Source organism: Odocoileus virginianus, chromosome 2, assembly GCF_023699985.2.
Source record: "Odocoileus virginianus isolate 20LAN1187 ecotype Illinois chromosome 2, Ovbor_1.2, whole genome shotgun sequence".
Classification (NCBI taxonomy): domain Eukaryota; kingdom Metazoa; phylum Chordata; class Mammalia; order Artiodactyla; family Cervidae; genus Odocoileus; species Odocoileus virginianus.
The window spans coordinates 59,914,485-59,934,573 of record NC_069675.1 but is presented as its reverse complement, the minus strand read 5'-3'; the positions used below and the strand labels follow the sequence as shown (position 1 = coordinate 59,934,573).

General features: G+C 39.7%; 1 protein-coding gene and 1 long non-coding RNA gene across 4 annotated transcripts in view; one reads left to right on the top strand and one right to left on the bottom strand.

Moving 5' to 3' along the window:
- Window positions 1-8,683: 8,683 nt before the first annotated feature.
- On the bottom strand, window positions 8,684-11,978 carry LOC110152466 (uncharacterized). Of its 3 annotated transcripts, XR_011492714.1 has the most exons (3): window positions 11,891-11,978; window positions 11,187-11,349; window positions 8,684-9,964 (listed from the first exon to the last, which is right to left on the bottom strand). It is a non-coding gene; the product is annotated as an uncharacterized lncRNA (long non-coding RNA). The 3 variants fall into 3 exon arrangements; XR_002318399.2 differs by lacking the exon at window positions 11,891-11,978 and having other exon boundaries at window positions 11,187-11,440; XR_011492713.1 differs by lacking the exons at window positions 11,187-11,349; window positions 11,891-11,978 and adding an exon at window positions 10,771-11,166.
- Window positions 11,979-12,189: 211 nt separating this feature from the next.
- SERTAD2 (SERTA domain containing 2) overlaps window positions 12,190-20,089 on the top strand; it is a 108,749-nt gene continuing 100,849 nt past the window's right edge. Inside the window, exon 1 of the mRNA XM_020916212.2 lies at window positions 12,190-12,384. The gene's annotated coding sequence lies outside the window, so the exon portion shown is untranslated. The remainder of the gene's footprint in view (window positions 12,385-20,089) is intronic.

Sequence of the window (20,089 nt, the reverse complement as noted above, 5' to 3'; positions counted from 1 at the left end):
GGCTGCTGTCCATGGGGTCAAACAGAGTTGGACACAACTGAAGTGACTTAGCATTCTTGCATGCATAGATTACAAATCACACAAAATCTTAACAATGACTCTCTCTGGATGGTAGGATGATAAATAGCTTATTTTTTTTTTCTTTGTGATTTTTTTCTATTCCCCAACTTGTCAGTGGAAGCTTTGGATGCAAGGTTCAGGTCTTCCCTGCTTTTATCTTCTCCCACTGGTTTCTGAGGTCTGGCCTGGTGAAGAGGTGGGCGTGTGGGGTACAAGAGCAGAACACGGAGATCCTTTCTCAATGATACTCATATTCAAAGCCACAGCCTTTCTTTTCCACCCTCAGGCCAGCACATCATTATTTCCTCTGAGTGAGGCAACTGGGCCCTTCAACCATTCTTGAAAACAGTGCCAGCATCGTGTGCCACCTTTGCAATCACACAGGAGCCTGCACTCAGAAGGGCTTTCTGCTGCTATGCTGTCTTGATTTTATTTTTGAACCTATGTTTTGTATGTGAAATTGGGTGAGACAGTGGAGCAGAGGGCATATTCATGCATTGTATGTTTGCTGTTCCTGTTGCCACATGAGCATAGACTTCTGGTTGTCCCAAGTGTTTGTGAGTTCGGCAAGATTTAAGAATGTTTCATCTTTGATTGAGTAAGTAGGGGTGCTGACAGCCCTGAGAGGTCATGCCTTCCATTCAAACCAGGACTTGTTCTGAAGCTAGAAAAAGGGCCATAGTATTCTAAAGACATGAACAGTCACGGAATCTTATATCCTGAAAATGAAGACATAGAAGGAAAGGGAAATATAGGGCACTCCATAGTTCCTTTTCCTTTTAGCCCTTCCTTACTCATCAGAAAGTTGAAAGTAGAGGGTTGGTGGAGTGAGCACATATCAAAAAGTGAAATAAAAACAACTTTTTTGTGTGTGTGCAGTAGTTTCCATTGTTCTGGTAAGAATGAAATACATAAGCACCTACAATCTACAAAATATGAATTAGATCTTTTTAATGATTCTGCTTATAAGTTGAATGCTCTTATATTTGCATTTAAAGTGGATATTTTACAATATAAAAATAAACAATGAAATTCAGGCTAATATTTTCAATTTTTGTTTACTTTTTGTTTTGTTGAGTCACTAAGTTGTGTCCGACTCTTTGGGACCCCATAGACTGTAGCCTGCCAGACTCCTCTGTCCGTGGGATTTCCAGGCAAAAATACTAGAGTGGGTTGCCATTTCCTTCTCCAGGGAACCTTCCTGACCCAGGCATCAAACATGTGACTTCTGCATCAGCAAGCAGGTTCTTTACCACTGAGCCACAAGGGATCTCCCTTTGTTTACTTAGAATATCATTAAACAACAATATTTTTTTAAACATGGCAAGTTGAGAGAGACTGTGGGAGAACCATTAACAGTACCTTTTGGGCCAACACCCCCCTCTACCCCCCGCCGCAAATTATAATTCCAAAACTATAGTTTATGTTGCCTTGTGGCTCATGAAATCCCAGGCCTTTTCTCTAAAACTCTTGTCTCTGCCATGACTTCCTAAAGCCCATTTCAAGACCTAGAAGTCAAGAGTTGACTCTTCTTTCTAAATCTCTGTAATATCCATACCCTGAGGGAACAGGCTGGGGTAGAGAAAGCAGAGGAAAATCACACTGGTTAAAATCTCAGAATAGTGCCCCACCCATGTTAAAAACAAAAACAGAACACCTATCGAGCAGAAATTCCTTAAAGGCAAGGACCTTCTTCCTCTTGTGCTTCAGTTCAGTTCAATCGCTCAGTCATGTCCGACCCTTTGCAACCCCATGGACTGCAGCACACCAGGCTTCCCTGTCCATCACCAAATCCCAGAGTTTACTCAGACTCATATCCATCGAGTCAGTGATGCCATCCAACCATCTCATCCTCTGTCGCCCCCTTCTCCTCCTGCCTTCAATCTTTCCCAGCATCAGGGTCTTTTCAAATGAGTCAGTTTTTCACATCAGGTGGACAAAGTATTAGAGTTTCAGCTTCAACATCAGTCCTTCCAATGAATATTCAGGACTGATATCCTTTAGGATGGACTGGTTGGATCTCCTTGCAGTCCAAGGAACTCTCAAGAGTCTTCTCCAACAACACAGTTCAAAAGCATCAATTCTTTGGTGCTCAGCTTTCTTTATAGTCCAACTCTTACATACATACATGACTACTGGAAAAACCACAGCTTTGACAGACCTGTGTTGGCAAAGTAATGTTTCTGCTTTTTAATATGCTGTCTAGGTTGGTAATAACTTTTCTTCCAAAGAGTAAGCGTCTTAATTGGATGGCTGCCATCACCATCTGCAGTGATTTTGGAACCCAAGAAAATAAAGTCTGTCACTGTTTCCACTGTTTCCCCATCTATTTCCCATGAAGTGATGGGAACAGATACCATGATTTTAGTTTTCTGAATGTTGAGCTTTAAGCCAACTTTTTTCACTCTCCTGTTTTGCTTTCAACAAGAGGCTCTTTAGTTCTTCTTCACTTTCTGCCATAAGGATGGTGTCATCTGCATATCTGAGGTTATTGATATTTCTCCCAGCAATCTTGATTCCAGCTTGTGCTTCCTCTAGCCCAGCATTTCTCATGATGTACTCTGCACATAAGTTAAATAAGCAGGGTGACAATACAGCCTTGACGTACTCCTTTTCCTATTTGTAACCAGTCTGTTGCTCCATGTCCAGTTCTAACTGTTGCTTCCTGACCTGCATACAGATTTCTCAAGAGGCAGGTCAGGTGATCTGGTATTCCCATCTCTTTCAGAATTTTCCAGAATTTGTTGTAGTCCACACAGTCAAAGGCTTTGGCCTAGTCAATAAAGCAAAAGTAGATGTTTTTCTGGAACTTTCTTGCTTTTTTGATGATCCAGCAGATGTTGGCAATCTGATCTCTGGTTCCTGTGCCTTTTCTAAATCTAGTCTTGAACATCTGGAAGTTCACAGTTCACATACTGTTGAAGCCTGGCTTGGAGAATTTTGAGCATTACTTTGCTAGCATGTGAGATGAGTGCAATTGTGCGGTAGTTTGAGCATTCTTCGGCATTGCCTTTCTTTGGGATTGGAATGAAAACTGACCTTTTCCAGTCCTGTGGCCACTGCTGAGTTTTCCAAATGTGCTGGCATATTCAGTGTAGCACTTTCACAGTAGTGCTTACCATGGAGCTTTCCTATAATAGGAACTTAATAACTGTCTATTTTCTCAATAAACATTTTCTCACTTAAATTTAAAACAGTCTTTTTACATCAGACCTTTCTCAAACAACTTCAAAGGCTCTCTTGCTTTAATCTACAAATTGAAACTCTTAATCAGGCATTTTCAGTTCTATAATCTGGGTTCAATCTTTTCCTAATTTATCTCCCAAAACTCCCTAGAACTCTGTTAGTAATAGTTGAACAAATATGGGATGATTGGATTACACAGCTCCCAGGAGTTACACAAGCTACTGATGGATAAATCATTAGCTCTTTTTAGGGTTACATAATACACGTGAGCTCACATTAATGTCCCAATCCTGGGACCTGGTGATGAGTGTTACAGACCCTAAATGAGAGTCGTAAGATATTTGATCTCAAAAAAGTCATCTTTGCAAGATCACATCCTAGCTTCTGCAGAAATTGGGGACCCAAAGCTAGTCAGAGAGAAGCCTGCACCTGTTTTTTAGTCCTCCTGGAAGTGTGTGGGCTGCCGCCCTGTGGCGCTCCCCACCTGGACTCTTGCAAATTCTTGGACTTTGAGGGCCATGAAATCATAGTGTAGCATTACTAAGCATCAGAATTTCATATGCTAGTAATGAACCATTAAGGAAGGTTTAGGGCAGAGACAAGCTTTTAAGGCAGTATAACCCAAGCAGTGGCTGTTCTCAGTGTACCTTTGTGGGAATCAATTGTGTTTCCCATATGTCTGCATGGGGGAGATTCTTAACCTGATGGGGCTGGGAGAAACTTCAAGAGCCATCACATCCATTCCCCCTGTCTTTAGATTAGAAAACCCTTAAATTTTTTTGAAAAATTACCAATCTATCTGCAAACATAGGGGGTAAGGGGGAGGAACCTGCATGAAAACCTGCAACAACCTCACGTGAAAACTAGAAGGAAATATTTGAGTTAAAAGTGAATCACAACAGTACCTTCTTATCCTTCCTTCAAAGTGCCCCAGCTAAGAGCAGAAATGAAAAACACTGATGTACCCTTTAGTGGAAGACATCCCAAGGCCTGGGGCTTACACTGTTTTCTTGTTTCTTATCCTTTTTCAGTATAAAACATTTATCCATTTTGTAAGACATACATTTAGTGCATTACTTTTAGCAGCTGCATGTTATTCCATAATATCTCCCAGAGTTATTTCCTACATTTTATTTCCTCTCTGTATTGCATACATACAATACATACTAAGCTTACCAACAATATGCTGCTAATTCAAGTGCTGCTGTGATAACTATTCTCAGTTGTACCCCTTTATAGACATGTTTCAAGATTTTCTTAAAGGTATATATTCCCAGGAGTGAAACTGCTAGGCCATTAGGAAAACATATGCTACTTTTTCTTTTCTTTTGATGTGGACCATTTTCAAAGTCTTTATTGAATTTGTTACAATATTGCTTCAGTTTTATGCTTTGGTGTTTTGGACAGGGAGGCATGTGGGATCTTATATCCCCAACTAGGGATCGAACCAGTTAAAGACCCTGCACTGGAAGCCAAAATCTTAACCACTGGACCACCAGAGAAGTCCCCACATGCTACATTTTATTACCTATTTCCAGATAACTCCAAAATGACTATACCAGGGACTTAACACCCAATAGGAATGCATGAGGATTCCTGATTCCCCCCATCCTAGCCAACACTTGGTGTTACCCAACTTTCACATTTTTGCCTATTTAACTGATGTAAAGAAGTGTCTTGTTTTAATATGCATTTATCTGATTATAAGTGGAATTGTATATCTCTTCATCTGCTTCTTTAAACTGAAATATATTTGGTAAATTGGCAAAAAATTGGCAAAAGGAGAAGAGGGCAGCAGAGGATGAGATGGTTGGATAGTATCACTGATTCAATGGATGTAAACTTGGGCAAACTCTGGGAGATAGTGAGGGCCTGGCCTGCTACAGTCCATGGGGTCACAAAGAATTGGTCATGACTTTGTGACTGAACAACAATTATTGGTATACAATATTATATAAGTTACTGGTGTACAATATCATGATTTACAATTTTTAAAGGTTATATTCCATTTATAGTTAATATTAAATATTTGCTATAGTCCCCATGTTGTACAATATATCTATTCATCTAGTTGTTAGTCTCTCAAGCTTCCTTTCTGTAAATTTGCCTGTTCATATCCTTTGGCTATTTTTCTATTGTGTTTCCTGTGTTTTGTTTTGTTTTTTCTCTCAATGATTTGCAGAAATTCCTAGCATATTATAGACATTAATCTCTTGTTGGTTTGGAAACATCCCTCAATCTATCAACTTTCTCTTGTCTTATGGTGTTCTTTGTCGACCAGAAAGCTTTAATTTTGATATAGTCAAGTTCATCAATCTTTTGGTTTTATAGTTTATGCTTTCAGAGTCTTTGAAGAAATCTTTTCCTATCCTAAGATTCCAAAGCAATTCTTCTGGTTTTAATTTCTATTAGCTTTACAGTTTTCCCTTTCATTTTTAGGTTTTTTTTATTCATTGAAATTTTACCTTTGCAAATGGTATGAGATATGGATGCAACTTTATTTTTCTCTATGGTGAACCAATTTTTTCAACATTATCTATGAAACAAAACTTCTCTGTTAGGTTGGATTATTATTCCTAATCCTTCACATCCTCCCAGTTATAGAATTATACATCTATGCTCTTTGCCATGTGGTTTTGCAGCACCTTCCACTACTTTGGTGGACTTGGCCATGTGACTTATTTGGCCAATGAAATATTAGGAGATATGATGGCAGCAGAAGTGTTAAATGTGTTTGAGTGATTTGACTTCACCTCTTGAGCTCCTGTCATTGCCAGAAAGAGACATGTGATAAAGACCTGAACTTAACCTGTGTCCTGGAGCAAAGCCCAGCTGAGTCCAATCAAGTCTTAACCACATGGGATCAGCAGAGTCTCAGTTCACATACAGACCTGTGAAAGAGAAAAAACAATGGCTTTAAAAAGTCACTGATATTTCAGGGTTATTTGTTATATGGTATTATTATTGTAGTGATATTTGACTGTCTCTACATGATTTCCTCATAGATTTGTGATGTTACCATTATCACATACCAAGTTCACATAGGTAAATGTGTTGTTTCTGAGTTGTCTATTCTGGTTCTGTTTTACATGTCTGCTACTATGACTTATAATATGCCTTATTATCTGGGAAGGTAAATTTCCCCTCTCTGATTTTCATTTTAAAAAATGACCAGATTATAATGGAATTTAATCTTCCATATGTATCTGAGAATGTTTAAATTCTTCAAATCCTGTTACAAGTTTGAATGGTTTGCACTGAGTTTATGAACACATTTAGAGATCATTAAAATCTTAGTGGGCTTCCTCAGTGCCTCAGTGGTTAAAGAATATGCCTGCAATGCAGGAGATGCAGCAGTAGCCACAGGTTTGATCCGCGGGTCAAGAAGATAGATGCCCTGGGGCAAGAAATGGCAACCCACTCCAGTATTCTTGCTTGAGAAATCCCATGGGCAGAGGAGCCTGGCAGGCTACAGTCCATGGGGTCGCAAAGAGTCAGACACAACTTAGAGACTAAACACACACACACACACACACACACACACACAACAATTATCTTAGTAACATTACTTCATCCTATCCACAAACATTATACACACCCCTATTTAGGTCTTCTTTGAAGTCTTTAAATAGCATTAACATTTTTTCTTTAGTCTTTTTTTTTTTTTTTTGGCCACACCATGCGGTGTGCAGAATGTTAGTTTCCCAACCAGGAATCGAATCTGCATCCCCTGCAGTGGAAGGGCAGCGTCGTAACCACTGGACTGCCAGGGAAGTCCAGTATTTTTTTTTTTTCATAAATGTTTGTGCATTTTTCTTAGGTTAATCCCTGAAGACTTTTAGAGCTTCCTTGCTATTATAAATAGTATCTGATTTTTAATTTTTTAGTACTAGTATATAAGTATACTTCTGGTTTTCATGAAATGATTTTGAATTTGGAAATGTTGCTGTATCATTTAGGATTAAGTTTGGCTGTCTGCAACAACATACATGCATACACACAAACTAAAATAAGAGCGGCACGAATGAGATGGAGATGTGTTCAAGAAGTTCCAGAAGTCTGGAGGTAGCTGCTTTAGGGTTGGTGCTAGTACAGAAGGTGCCTTCTTTCTTGTTCCTCTGTGTGTGGTTTCCATATCCAACCTCAGCTCATGGTCTAAGATGACTGCTGAAGCTCCAGCTACTCTATCTTCATTTCAGATGGCAGGAAAGAGGGTGAAGCATACTCTCTCCCTTTAGGAACGTGTGCACCAGATCTGCTTTTAACCCATTGCCTAGAACGTGGCAACACAGCTACAAAGGAGGCTAGCAAACATTGTCTTTATTCTGGTTGGCCATGTGCCCCACAAAAAAGTACTTCTGTGGAAGAAAGAGAAAAAAATTGCTGTCTGTCACTTTGTGGCTTTCTTGTATTATTTTTAATAGGTTATTGTTTCTATTAGGTGTTTTATGTGGTTGATCATATTGTTGCAAAAATCCCGATTTTTCTCTCTTTCCTTCTGATTCTTCCATTTAATTTCTTCGTCCTTTTATTACAAATCTTACTTCGTCAGCCAGGACTTTCAATATCATTTGAGCAGCAGTGGCAACCTTGTCTTGATCCCACACTTAAATGGAATGTGTTAAAGTTAATCCATTAAAAATATTTTGCAGTACATTTTTGGTCCTTCATGAAGTTAAGTACATTTCTTCCTATTCCTAGTTTTTCTGAAAGTTTCTATTATTAATAAGTGATGCACATTTTCCAATGCTTTCTCTCTCTTAGCCTTCTTTAGGTAAATTATTTGGATAGGTTTTCTGGTGTTAAATCATATTTGAATTTCTGAAATAAACCCTACTTGATTTATTACATTTTCATGATAAACGGCTAGATAGGTAGCTAGACAGGTATATTCTAAAGAAAGGGAAATGAGTCTCTCTTTTTTTTTAGTTCTACCACTTTATTGCTACCAACCCATCTCCCTCCACCCTTGTGCACATATGCTCAGTCATGTAACCCCATGGACTGCAGCCCGCCAGGCTCCTAGGTCCATGGACTTTTCAAGGCAGGAATACTGGAGTGGGTTGCCATTTCCTTCTCCAGGAAATGAGTCTCAAGGTTTCTTCTAGTTTTTCTGGAGTAAGAATGTTGGATTTGGTTAGCTAATACTTAGAATTTTATGCATATATGTTCATAAGCAAAATGGGCCTATTCTTGTTCTTTTTCAGATTTAGAATCTAATTCTAATTTTTCTTTTTTTCTGCCTCTGCCTCCTCTTGCTGATTATGACTTTTTAATTCATTTATTTTGTAATTTGGATTGCGAGCTAATGTTCATTTGGGCTCTATCTGTAGGAATGCTAATGAAACTCGGGTTGAAACCTCTATCTTCAATAAAGGATGTACTTTTGCTTCCTGGTCCATGTGAGTTGTACATAAGCTCTTTGAGATAACAAAAATCTCATATAGCACTTTTTATTTTTTTTCGTAATCATAACAGTTCTCAGTACATCATTAGTCTCACTCCACTGTTTAGAAAATGATAGTAACAAATCATTTGTACATTGAAATTTGCATTTTGAAACGTGACTCCCCCATGTAAAAAATTCTTTTTGTATACTTCGAAATCATAAACTAGTAAGTTTCACACATGTTGAGATTTATACATAACATCAATTACAGTGTTATTTTTAAGCTTATACATCTATTTGACTTAGTATACATTTTAAATGGTGTAGTTATAAAGTACACCTATGGTATTTATGAAAGGGAATTTGCCAACTTCACCCATTTTTTTTTAAGGGATTACTCTGCCAGTGTATTACACAATCCTGTGCACAAGAAATATAAAAAGGTAAGTGATCACAAAAATGACAGAAAAAATGTATAAGAGAAAGGAATATATGTGGAAAAAAGGAAAGAAATATGTGTGAGAAAGAAAAAAGGATGGAATAAATAAGTAACAGTTCTTAAATTTTCAAAAGAAAGGAATAAAAAGGGGGTTTCAAATGAAACACTTGATTTTTAATATTTATTCACGCTACAGGCATATTTGCTAAAAATGCAGAAGCCCAGGACCAGCCTACAGAGATGATGATTCAGCAGGTCTGAGAGCAAACTCAGGAATCTAGGTGGGCCTAAGACAACCATTTAAGAAATACTGGAATAGGGTGAGCACAGAATTAGAAGATGACACATGGTGGGGACTGGAGGCATGCCAATATCAACTGACAAGGGAGCAACTTCTGCCACAGAAGGCTAACCCTGGCTATTTGGAGATCCTCTGAAAGATCCTCTAGTGTAGTTTAGACTCAAAATCATCTATGTTTTTAGTGACATTCATAGTACATAAGATAACCTCACGATCAAGTATATTCATCTGAGTCATAAAATGACCTCACAGCAAGAGAAATAAGAAATAGGCTTTCTGAAAGTATCATTAGCACATTCTTAAATGTAGTAGCATAGCCCACACTAGAGATGGAGCTGATTCTTCCCACAGGAGGGATTTAGTGTGTTTCAATCATCACAGGGTGACCTGGCTAAGGGAACATGGCCCCCCTCCTGAGTATCATTATGTCCCGGAATGAGGATGCTGCTGTCCTTGCACTGCCAAACTGCAAAGAAGTTTCAACACACCGAGGGGCAATGCGCACACATTCTGGGCACTATAGGAAGTCCGCAGGTTGGTTCATTTTCTTAGGTGAACTCAGGATGCAGGCTGACATCATGGAATAAGGCTAAAATCAGAAAGAGAAGAGGTAAGAGGTGTCAGGTTGAGTGTCACAATTACAGTTCAGGGGAAGGGTCCCTATCTTAAAATGACAGAAATCAAGGAAAGCCTCCCTATGACTAGGGTAAGCCTTAAGGCTTATTGTTCACTTACTACCTCTCCTCTGAATTCCAGACCACTGTAGGTTTTACTCTGATAATTGTGGGGAAAAAATGATCTTGCTCCCTTCAAGACCACAAGTCAATCCTAGGTCTCTCTAGTTGACTTTTCTAAAGAAAATGGATACTGAGTATTCTAAGTGGACTGGAAAATCTTTTTTTCTAGGGATGTGATATGTGATTTGCTTTTCCTTGTTTTTTTAATAGGAAGCAATTGTCATAAATTTCAATAACCTGCAGAAATGCATCTTGTGGTTAACAAGGTGGATTTTTGCCAGTGTATTTCTTTTGCGGGTACCTCTGTTCAGGTTTATTAGTGATCCCAGTTACTTTCAAGTACAAGTGCGTGGAGTGTTAAGGTGTGTACAATGATTCCTAGACAGTAGGCAAGAAATTGAGGAAAAAGCCGTAGCTCCGGGGAATGAGCAGCGAGATCTAGTAGTGAGTACAAGGTGTCAGGGTCCAAGGTGAGGAGAGTGGGCAGAGAAGTGGCAGAAAAAGAGTAATGCTTGTGGGAGGAAGGGCTGGAGGAAGCTGATATATACACGCATAAAGCCCACACAGCTTCACTCATGTCAGGTTAAATGCCTTTTCCAGAAACCCAGTAAAGAAATGTTATGTATTCAGGAGGTGTTTCAACCTGTCCACACCCTACCCTGACTTCCCCAGGACACAGGCAAGCAAGGAGGGAAATGCCTCCGGTCTCGGCGTCCAGATCCCTCGGCTCCGGAGCACAGCCCCACAGGACGTCACACGGAGCTGTCTCCGAGAGTGGGCACTGCACCGACGGGAGGCAAAGTTTTGATCCGATTCACTCCAAATCTGTCTGCCACTCGGGAGTGGGGTTTGGCCGCAGGGGCTCCCAGGCAGCGCCGGGCAGAGGCTCAGCAGCAACAGCAGCAGCCTGAAGGCTGAGTAAGGAGCCAGCCTTCTTCATCGCCTCCTCCGGTCGGTGCGGAGTCGGCAGCCCAGCCAGTCCCTCTCGCTGTCACGCCTTCGGCAGCGCGGCCCCTCCGCCGCCCCACCCCCGCGCACGGCCCCAGCCCTCACTCTGTTATTTGCGTGACTGACCTGAACAGGGCGGGAGGGAGGACCTGGGTGCCGGAGAAGGGGGAGGACCTTGGCCCGCCCACTCCTTCCCCTGTGGTTCGGAGCGACACCTTCTGCTCCTCATTGGGCACACGCTTGCGTCCATCACCCCCAGGCGGCCCTCGGATTGGCAGAAGGCGCACTTCTGGAGCGAGGAGGGCTGAGTGACTCCGCCGGTCTCCCGTGCCTCATCTTTCCCTCCACCGCTCCCTCCCTACTTCAACGTCCACCCACTACTCCCCACCCCCCACTCCACTTCCCCCCGCCCCGTTAGCGGCAGTGTCCTTAGAAGACTCATTGGGCCAGGGGCGAAGCCTGCCGCCTATCGAGCCGCATCGTCATTGGCCGACGCCCACGCCCGTCGGAGCGGCGGGCTTCGGCATTGGGTGATTCCGCTCCGCTCCCCGCCCCCTCCAACGCCTCGCCCTCTCACTCGCCTCCTCCCCTCCCGGTTCTTTCACAGCCCCCCTTTCCTCTGCCGTCCCCACCGCATCTCCCTGTCCAGCTGGGCGGGGACTGCTTTACGACTCTGTAAAGTCTGTGAGTCACTGCACAACCCATCAATCCAATTAAATGTCTTGAGCTAGCCGAGCAGGCGGTACTGCTGCCGCGGCCGCTCGCCCCGCCGCGGCCGCCCCTGCTCGCAGCGCCCCTCTGATCCATGGCTGTCTGTCTGTACTTGTTACCGTGTAACCTCCTCCTCCGCCTCCTCCGCCTCCTCCTCGGGAGCCGCTGCAACTTCCCCTCAGCCAGCCTCCTCCTCCGCTTGGGGACTGCAAAGGCATGGGATAGACCTAGAGCCACTTCTGTCACCCCTCCAGCCCTCGCTCAGTCTCCCCCTTTTAAATTAAAGTCTGATCCTCGCATCTCATCGTTTTAGAGGTTTATTTGTCAGTCTTTTCATTTCCCCGGATTTTATTTTCCCTCCCTGGGGCAGGGGGTCGCAGGGGCCGGTGGGCTTATTTTAGGAAAGGGGCTTTCCCCTCCACCCCCCTCTTGCTCCTCATCCCTTTTCGGCAGTGACTTGATTTCCCTGCTCCGCTCCCCTCCCACCCCTCGAACTCACCGTCCTGCACTCGAGTGACGCACCGACACCCCCCGCCCACAGCCCAGACGTCCCCTCCCTCGCTGCCACCCCGACCCGTCTCGGAGCTGGACCCGGTGCCGACTTCGCTGAAGGGTGAGTGCCGTGTTGGGTTAGCGGGGACGGGCGTTGGGGCGGGGGGACGGTCTGGGAAAATGTAGCAGGTCCACTTTGGGGAGGGTAAGGGATCACGCTGTGGGCTGGAGGTTCCCGGTCCGGCGTGGATTTGAGGTGGCGACTGCCTTCCTCCCTCGCTCCCTCTTTCCCCCGCCCCTCGACTCCTTATTCACCAGCTTGCTGTATTTCTAGGTATTGCCAACGCTTATAAAATGAGCGGTAATGGCAAGCTTTCTTAGTGAGCGGTCATAATCAGCGAATTGAACTGATAGACTCTATGACCTGCAAAAAGTGTCAGACGGCTAATAACGGGTACGTTGTCTTCCAAATCAAAGTTAAACTTTTATTCAGTAAAGGCAAAGCAAAAGGTATGTCTGATTTGAATGAGATAGATCACGAGAAGACAGGTTGCCTAGTGGCATGGCTTGCTGTTTTTATTTTAAAATAGTTTCGTAGGTTCCCTTTTGGAAAAAAAAGAGAATTCAATATTAGTGTAAAGATTACAAAGTCTTTGAACCTGTTGGAGGAAAGCGAGGTAAGATGGAAAGCCAGTTTGACACTTCATCTTTAGCTCACCTCTATTTTAGCCAGAAAGTATAACACAGAATTTTTTATTTCCTCACTGGGCACAGTGGGGGTGTGTTAAAAGACAAATAGGGATTTTTTTTTCTTTTGATATCCCTTTTTTGTATAGTTGATTGCTCTTGAGCAAAATTTTAATTTGGTTTCTTGGTTGCAGGCTGTTCAAAAATACACGTGTGTGGCCATATATATGCTTTATGAGACTTCCCCTATGCATCTTTAGTATTTAATTTGAGGTAAAAATAAAAATTATGAGAAATACTCTGAATCACCTTCTGAGGCTACTTTTGAGAATTCAGCCTGTTTAAAATGGTACTTATTCTTTTTGAATCAAGTTCTGGTCTCCTTGTCCACAAGATTCAAATTAGGCCAAACCAAACATGTTTTGAAATATTAAAGTACACGAAAGGCCTCTTAGTAGTTCATTCTCTCCTTTTCTTTCAGACTAACCAGAATAAGTTGTTGCTAAATTTAATTGTAAAGAATAGACTGTTCCTGTACTGAAGTCTGCCAAGTTTCTACAGAAAAATTTCTTTTTAAAGAGGAGCAATGTGTTTATGATCAGCCCAAAGTAGTAAAGTTGACTCAAATGTAAATGCTGTCATAAGGAAATGCTTGTCATAAGCCCCCAAACCTGGCAGAGTGTTTCAGGAAGACTTATACAAAGCCTTTCTGAATTGTTTAATACATTTCATCATGTGGCCTTTTTCATGAGTGTTTAAGACTGAAATCGTTCAGAGGCCTTATAACACAGGGGAGCCATGCTGCCTGAGTTTGAATCTAGCCACAATCCCAGGATGGCTGACTGACCTTAGGCAAGTTCAAACCTGGCCTGTGAGAGTTTTCTCCTGTAAACGGGAAGGATGACTTTGCCCTCTAAGGGTTGCCTTAAGGGTAAGTGAGAGGGCACAGGTCAGGGAGCACTTGGTGTTAGCTGCCCCACCTCCATCATCATCATCATCACCCCCTGAGAGGGTGTCTGGTGTAGTGGTTAAGAAGGGGACCTCCATAACCAGTCTCTGTGGGTTCAAGTCTCAGTATTTCCTCCTGCTATCTTTGTGATCTTGGCCAAATTAACCTCAGATTCCCCATCTATAAAGTGGGGATTAATAGAAAAATTTTCTTCATAGGGTTATCATGAGGTCAGAATGAGTTTAGACTGGTGTTTAGTACCTATTTTCAAGTTTAATTCTCTGCTTTGTTCCTAGTACATCTAGAAACGTGAGTGACTATATTTTTTAGAAGTATGCTTTTTGTAAAGATAAAGAGTTATTACTGTCAGTGAATTAAGCAGAGTTTTTATCCACCTGTACAATGTTTTTTGGGATTTGCACTTTAAAGTTTACATGAGTTTTTATGAAATTTAGTTATTGGATGAGTTGAGCTGATTACTCTTTGATTTTAACTTGCACAACAGAGTATGCATACTTCTATTATAATGATATGTATCACACATTTGCTGTTACATGTGATTTTCCTCCTCTACTAAACACAAAGCTCTTTGAAGATAAGAGTAGTATTTCATTCAAAATTTAATCTCAGGTGCCTAGCAGGGTGCCTGGTACAGAAATAGTCTTGATGAATGTTGTGGAATGGATTAAACAATCTTGTTCTCGATTTGCTTATGAGTGCTTAAATGACATTGTAAGTGATATTATGGAGAATACTATTATTTGTGTTATTGAATTGAATTTTTATGTTTTCAATTACTATTTTTGTAAATAGAAATGGAATTATAATGTTTTATTAGGAAAATGATTTTTATTTTAAAGATTAAACTTAAAATATTTCTGAAAAGTACTTATCAAATATCTCATCTTAATACCTAACATGCCCTCTTTTTTAATTGAAAGACTTTCTGATTCCCAAACTTCCTTTCACTAAGTTGGATGTTTTTATAATTAATATAGATATACAAATTAGATTTTGAGTGTCCTTAAGGATGATATGATGTTATTATTGGCTTCATAATTAATAATAATAAAAGTCAACTTATCAAACCAATACTGTGGGAATAAAACAGCATAATTTCCTTAAGGACCTAAGCTTTATTTCTTTTTCCGTTCAAGAGTGACATTCTTTCTCTTGAGCAGACTTAATAATTAGCTTTTCAAATCATTGTAGTAAATAGTGTAATAGGAATCATGAAGAAGGTATATGTAATCAGTAAATAAAACACTTTAAACTTTACCACACACTTAATTGGCATTATACAACTGGGTAATACATATTTTTTCAATAGGCCAAATTGACGGGGCCTACACCACCTGCTTCATTTATAGAATCATTCTGCCTTACTTGTCAATAAAACCACTTTAATTACTGTGCCCTCTGAAAGTATAAAATGCAAGAAATATCTTTCATGAAAGAGATGTCCTCTGTAACAAAATCTGAATACTCATCTACTCAGAAGTGTTACAGTGTTCCATAACATTGTTAAAACTTTTCAAATGGGTGAACTATCTAGCACAATGTGGGTAATTTTGTATACATAATCCTTTGTTTAACCAAATAATCAGTTAATCCATTTTAGTTGATATATTGCATTTTCATTGGCTAAAACAATTAATTTTAAAAACTTGCCTTTTTTGTTCATACACTTTGAAAGCAGTTAATCTAAAATGAAACTTTAAACAATTAATTTATAGGCACTTAGAAGCTACACGGAGGCATATACTTTACAGGATGGAAGGTCTAATTTTTTGCTTGACAGATTTCAACATGATTTCTGTAGCTCACATCTTTTTCTTTTATTTAACATTTTTTGGTGACGACATTTGAGTACTCTTTGGCATTTTACAGATATGTGGGATGTCCTCAGCTTTTAAAAAAACAAAAGTTTCTGATGAAGAATTGTCTGGAAAGAAGAGGAAAGAGGAATAGAAATAACCTTTAGGGCCTATCCATGTCTTTTAGTATTAGGAAAATGGGTAACAGTATACTCTGTCAGTGATCAAAAGGAGAAGAAAATTATTTTTGTGTTATCTGTTGCCATACACTTAGAATTAAAGTCCATGGAGCTCTAGACTGAGCCATGTTACCAACTGGCATGTGACCTTGAGCATTACGCTTAACCTCCAAGACTCTCCTAGTTCTTGTCCTTTCAGTGTGAAGAGAGAAGGCAGTTGCCTGGCCCTCACTCACATTGGACATTGTAGGGGTAATTTGTGAATGCTTTTTAAAAGCACTGGAGAAGGACAAAGTGTAAGCAAATAAAAAGTAAACATTCACATTTAGAAAAGAACATTTGTTTTGTCATTATTAAAAAATTGTGACTTTAGATCTTTTGTCTTAAGGCCATTTTTCCCTTTTAACTTTATATTTGTGGAGACTTCTTATTGGTATGTTCAGAAGAATGAATAAGGTACCTAAAGAGGTGAGGAACTTTGGAAGGGATTTTAAATGTTAACATTAAGTTTTGGTGTATCCTGGATTGTAGCAGATGTTGATGTTCTAAGATCAAACTTTATGTATCTAGAAGATAATACATTTATTAAAGATTGTAAAACTTGCCTGTGCCGGACTCCCTCCTGACATTCATTTTGTACTTTGAGTACAGTGAAATGTGCATGTGTCAGAATATAGTAGCTTGGAGGATTTCATTTATTCCATATAATCTTTTATTTAGGAAGGTGAGTGAAGACAGGTATGGAAAGGCTGTATTTTAAGAAACTAGTTCTTTTTTTTTAAACGTCTTGTTCCAAAAAGTGAGTTCTGACTCTTTAAAAATCAAAAACCTAGAGTTAGCACATTATATTAGTTTCTTTGAATTCAACTTTTCCTCTCTGTGGTTATTAACAGAAGAGTTGTCACAACCTAATGGTACTATATCACTTTTTAAAGTAGAAATGAAATTCTAGTTTATTCAGAGTAAGACTTACTAAAACAAGTGAGACATACAAAGAAATAGTTTTTTCGTTCCAACTAATATTAAGTATAATGAACAGTGATCCTCAAATGCAGGGTTGCTAAGCCGAAAGCAACTGTTAAAAGTATATTGTCCTTTTGTCCTTGTTGTTGAACATTCAGTTGATGAAAACTCAAACTGATCAGATTTCTTTTCTCCTTCTAAGTGTATAGTCCGCACTGTTGTTTATAAAGTTTCATGTGATGTTATGTACAACTCTTTAGTATTGAATGTTTGCTTTTAACTTACTAAATAAAATGACCAAAACAGTCTTTTAAATTTTATCTGATTTTCACAGCCTTCTTTGCTTTGTTCTACCACTGTTTTTCAGTTTTCTTAATATTACCGCATGAATTTGTCTTTCTTTTAATGCGGTGTCTTTCTCATTTTGCCCTTCTTCTCGCACTAGTCTTTTTCCTTGATTACTGCAGGTTTTTTCCTTTGGCTCTCTTTTGCCTTTGCCTCTGTTTAAGGCATGGAAAAGGGGTTTTCATCTATTTCATTCTGCTTTTATGAGACTGAGGCAAAGGCCTTCTATATAGAAAATTTGCTTTGCCCTATCTCAAAAGGTGAACTTTCTCATCATCTTATCTGCACAAAACTTAAGGAACCATTTTGTAAACCTAAAACCAAGTTTTAACTTAAGTGAGGTGATAAAAAGGGACAATAATGATGTGTTTAGTATTTCCTGCTTTTCTGTTAACCTCTTTTTTGGAGAGATACCCACAGAATTTTTTGTTGTTTACATTACCTTAAAACATCTCAAGCATCCAAACTTTGTATTGCTTGGCGCCCAGTGCCTGATGCGCATTGGTGGCTGTCTGAGCTGTGACTGTGGCCACCTGACCATTTGAGGGGGCGTGCAGGCCTGAGAACAGCACGTGAGATGTGAAAAGCAGGTCCTTTGTTTTGTTTTTAACTCTGTAAAACCAGACAGAACCCCAGACCCTGTCCACTGAGGTTTTCCAGAATTCGCCATTGTTGAATGATTAATGGTTCCTGATGAAGTAACCATCAGCTTTATTGTGTTCCAATAATCTCAACTCAACTGAAATGTATCCCTTTGAGTTAACTTTTGTTTTGATTTTTAAGACTTCTTTTTAACGAGAAAATCAAGGAGTATGAAAATGAGTATGTATTTTTAAATAAAAAAATTTACATAAAAATCCTTTGAGTAAAAAGATTTTCTAAGGACCCAAATCCATTGATTTGGAGAGAATGTTTAGTAGTTTCTTAAAATACTTCACATTGTTCAGACATTAGTAGTAGAAGACCTTTCAATTTGATTAAATGGAATGAATCCCCCTTTTGATTTACAAAACAAACGGTCTATTATACTTTTTATTTAAACAATTCAAATATGAGATTAGATAAACTGCATTTTGGAGTTGGTGAAATGAGACTTTACAGAAATTATGCTTTGTAAAATCTATGCCTCTTAGAGGAAGTTTGGTCTTTTTCTTTTTTTTTGTACACCCTGTATCCCATTCCTGACTTCTGTTCATTTCATTCAGCAGATTTATTGAGCATTTATTATGTGCCAGCTACTTTTACGAGGCAATACATTATAGCAGTGAAGAAAAGGAACAAATATTATTTTCCTTGTAGAAATTACATTCTAAACTATTTTGATATATATTTAGAGCTAGTTGTCTACTACCTTGAGTAGTCACAGCTCCACATTATGTAATAGTGGTCTACAAAAACGTTAAGATTTCTTCATGTGAATTTTATGCCTTTTGACTTAGTGTGAAGGTCTAAAACTGAATCCTGAAACAATTGCATTTGAGTTAACCATTTTTATTTGAGTTTGAGATGAAATATTAAAAACATATAATGTTGCCAGTGTTTCCACCAGAAATCATGAAATTGTCCTCATTTATGAACCCCAGGAAACCTTGCAGTGGACATGGTCTGAAATTTCTCCTAGCTTTTCTTTACACCTTTGAAGTTGTTTTCTCCCGTTGCTTTGCTTTCTTTGTGACAGAGCCTGAAAAAAATGTGTAACACTGAAAATTGCACAATGGAAATGTAGTCCCCATAGCTATATTGCACAGTGAATAAGAAAATCTTATGTTTCCTTTGTCTAGTGTACATAAAGAACTAATCTTTTGTTTCCATTATTATAAAAACTATATAATTTCCTAAACAAATAAAACCCTTAGGGTACCTTTCACCTCAAATATTAAAGTGGATATATGTGTTTTTACAGCATAAATAGCACTAATCTGAGATAATGACTTTATTATTTTATTTTTGTTTATAAATAACACGTGTCCCAAGTGCTTGGGGGTTGCTACTGCTGCTCCTTTTTAGTAGCTACATCGCATCCGATTCTACAATCCCATGGACTGTAGCCCACCAGGCTCTTCTGTCCATGGGATTTCTCAGGCAATAATACTGGAGTAGGTGGCCATTTCCTTCTCCAGGGGATCTTCCCGACCCAGGGATCAAACACGCATCTTCACTGGCGGGTGAATTCTTTACCATGGAGCCACTTGGAAGCCTAATCAGAGACTAATAGACATGGCACCTGTCCATAATGGTGTAACGGTCCAGATGGGACAGAAAAGATCCGCATATTAAGATGGTCTCTTGTGTTGAACAACATGCGATCTAACTTGATGGGAAGTCTAGTGGAGGCCACTATATTGTAAGCTAGGTCAGATGGACTTCCCTCCTGGAAATCCTGGACAGCCTTCATGGGAATCTGTCCTTCCTTTTTTGTTATCCTCTCTTTTAACTTTGGCAAAGAGGGCCTTCTTTGTACCTTAGAGACCTAAGGGTAGAACAGTCCCTTTTCTAGCCACTGAAGCTAGCTGCTCAGGGAGGACGGAAAGGAAAGGGAGCACGCATCCTAGGAATTCATTCCATTTGTTAGCTCTTCTCATGGGAGGCAGAAACTCTGCACCCAGAAATAGAATACAGATGAGCCAAATTACCAGGGTTCAGCTTCCAGTGATTTACAGAGGTATGAAAGTTCTGCACATTCTGTGGGAACTGGAATTTTGAGTTTTGACAGTTTTTCTGGACCAACGATATGTTAAATGATCCTCTTGGATGATAGTATGAGGTAACTAACCAAGGCACTTACAACCATTCTGTACCAGACAGCCATTCTGTTTTTCACTTTCAGTATGGTATTCAGCAAATTACATGAGATATTTAATACTTAATTAGAAAATAGGTTTTGTG